The following is a 3427-nucleotide window of genomic DNA, read 5'->3' as shown; positions in this document are numbered from 1 at the left end:
AACAACTTATAAGTGGTTATCATAATAAATTTCTTAAAGACCTGCTAAATTAAATAATGGATTCTTTGTCATGTGTATATTAAATTGAGTAATTAGACCCGTTAGATTAGAAGGAGACGCTCCAAAGACCCACATTGGCGGCTACTGGTAGTGCCCTAGGGGCCTGCGATGCTAGAATGCTAACCGCTGCTACCAACTGCTGCCCTCTCAGAGGGTCCATAGCGCCTACCAGCAGCTAGCAGACGTGAGCGTGATTGTCAACATGCCATATACTAGCTAACATACTATAGCATGCTATATTGGCCTAAAATCCGTATAGGCATGCTATACTATGCTAACAGCTGCTATAGCATGTATACTATGCTATGCTAACACTATCTTTGTTGCTGGTTCGCTTCACGATCGGTAAAACAGAATATGGCCTTCGCCTGGCCAGCCACATCTTCGTGAAGGACATCTCCCCGAGGAGCCTGGCGGCCAGGGACGGGAACATACAGGAGGGAGCACGTAGTACTGAAGGTGAGAGGAGGGAGGGAGGGAGGAGGAGTAGAGGGAGACGTAGTACTGAAGGTGAAGGAGGGAGGGAGGGAGGGAGGGAGGGAGGGAGGTAGAGGGAGGGAGGAGGAGAGGAGGAGGGGGGCGAGAATGCAGGATACGGGGATGGAAAACAAATTCCTCCATTGTCTTAATTCTAAAAAAAGATTTATAAAGAACATTATATTCTAATTTTACAGTAAGAATGTAATGGAATATAAGAGAATAAAATATAAAGTATATTTCCCCCCTCCAAAAACAATTACTTAGTGTCTTGAGTGCTCACACGTGTGAAACTATGGTTATTCTACAACAACAAAAAATGACAAAAAGTGGTATTTAGAAAAACAGAGCTCTCATCTGTTCATTATTGAGAGTTGTTTGGCACACGCAGGTGTGTTTGAAACCTTAGAATCTGCTCTTTCCGATTGGTCAGATASAGAAACCAAAACGTCTGCATACAACTCTGTAGGAGAATTTGAAAAAGTCTTATTTTATTTTATTTTTTTATTTTTTTAAATATATAAATAAAGTAAAAATACAAAAACACATGCCTTTGTGTCACACAGTCTCATCACTCACCATTTGACAATTGATAATATTGTCACCCATCAGACTATTGTCAATTTTATCTGCTCTTTAGGCTATATCTAGTATTATATGAAGTTTTTCTGTCGTTTTGTTTCATAGCTGATAGCTAATCACACAAAGAACTAAAAAAATCCTATTATATCCCACCTCGCGCMACAACACTGCCTTGGCTGGGGAGCTGTGCTCACTGTGATTGAAGTGTTGAAGATGTATTTTTAGTAGTGCTGAACACAGGCATAAAAAGTCTGTCTWATTTACTTTAAAAGTGAGACTGTCCTTGTGTTTCTTTTGGGCTTATTTTTTTATTGTTTTGTTCACAATGTTTGAGTTTGCTTCAACTGTTAACGAAGACACATCAGCTAGTAGTCAGATTCTCTCACAGGCACACTGTCACGAGGAGAACAGCTCACGTGCCTCGGTAGCTTCCCGCCCTTAAAGGGGCAGCTGAAAATGTTTGTCTCATTATGCTGGTTAAAAGACTCAGGTCACAAAAAAAACGAAATAAAATGGAGCAATATATCACTTCTTACTAGTAATACCTGTATTGTTTAAGAAACGTTAAGAAAACACGCTCATCCTTTTGTTGTTGTTTGTTATTTAAATTTTTGTAATTTTTATTTAACCTTTATTTTAACTAGGCGAGTCATTTAAGAACAAATTATTATTTTGAATGACAGCCCAGGAACGGTGGGTTAATTGCCTTGTTCGGGCGCAGAACGACAGATTTTTTACCTTGTCAGCTCGGGGGATTCGATCTAGCAACCTTTCCGTTACTAGTCCAACGTTCTAACCACTAGACTACCTGCCGCCCAGTTGTTGGTGTACCAACTAGCCAGCAGCAGCCAACCAACCAAACAGCCAACCAACCAGCCAAACAGCCAACCAACCAGCCACGCCAACCAGTCAGCCAACAGTCAGTCAGTTCAGTCAGCCAACCAACAGCCCAGCCAGCCAAACAGCCAACCAACCAGCCAGCCAAACAGTCAGCCAGCCACAGTCAGCCAACCAACCAGCCAGCCAGCCAGACACGCCGCAACCACCAGCCACGCCAGCCACCAACGCAGCCAGCAGCCAGCCAAACAGGCCAACCAACCAAGCAGCAACCAACCACCAGCCAGCCAAACAGCCAGCCAACCAACAGCCAGCCAAACAGCCAGCCAGCCAAACACCAGCCAACCAGCCAGCCAACCAGCCAGCCAGCCAGCCAGCCAACCAACCAAAACAGCCACACCAACCAGCCAAACAGCCAGCCAACCAGCCAGCCCACCAGTCAGCCACAACCAGCTCCCAGCCTCAGTCAGCCAACCAACCAGCCAGCAGCCAAACAGCCAACCAACCAGCCAGCCAACCAGTCAGCCAGCCAACCAGTCAGCCAACCAAACAGACCAGCCAGCCAACAACCAGCCAGCCAGCCAGCCAAACAGCCAACCAACCAGCCAGCCAACCAACCAGTCAGCCAGCCATCCAGCCAGCCAAACAGCCAGCCAACCAACCAGCCAGCCAACCAGCCAGCCAGCCAAACAGCCAGCCAACCAGCCAGCCAGCCAACCAGCCAGCCAAACAGCCAACCAAACAGCCCAGCCAGCCAGCCAGCCAACCAACCAGCAAACAGCCACAGCCAAACCAACACCAAACAGCCGCCAACCAACCAACCAGCCAGCCAACCAGCCAGCCAACAACCAGCCAGCCAAACACCCAGCCAACCACCAGCAGCCAGCCAGCCAGCCAGCCAGCCAACCAGCCAGCCAACCAACCAGCCAGCCAAATAGCCAGCCAACCCAAACCAGCCAGCCAACCAACCAGCCAGCCAGCACCCAATAGCCAGCAACAAGCCACCAACCATCCAGCCAGCCAGCCAGCGCTGCAAACAGCCAGCCAACCAAGCCAGCCAACCAACCAGCCAGCCAGCCAGCCAAACAGTCAGTCAACCACCAGCCAGCCAGCCAGCCAGCCAACCAGTCAGTCAGTCAGCCAGCAGCCAGCCAGCCAACCAGTCAGCCAACCAAACAGCCAGCCAACCCAAACAGCCAAGCCAACCAACCAGCCAGCAAGCCAAACAACCAGCCAGCCAACCAACCAGCCAGCCAGCCCAACCAGTCAGCCAAAACAGCCAGCCAACCAACCAGTCAGCCAACGTCATCTCTTTTCTCCCCAATTCTCTACCGTCTTGAGTCGTCCTATTTAGCTAGCCTAGCTTGCCTACGTGCTACAGAGCAATTATACTAGTTTTAACAGTACATAAGTCATACTTTCACCAACTGTAAAAATAAATCTATCTCTGTCCGAGACAGAAAAGAGCACG

The sequence above is a fragment of the Salvelinus sp. IW2-2015 genome, unplaced genomic scaffold (genome assembly GCF_002910315.2).
Source record: "Salvelinus sp. IW2-2015 unplaced genomic scaffold, ASM291031v2 Un_scaffold3047, whole genome shotgun sequence".
Classification (NCBI taxonomy): domain Eukaryota; kingdom Metazoa; phylum Chordata; class Actinopteri; order Salmoniformes; family Salmonidae; genus Salvelinus; species Salvelinus sp. IW2-2015.
This window is presented reverse-complemented; position numbering follows the sequence as displayed.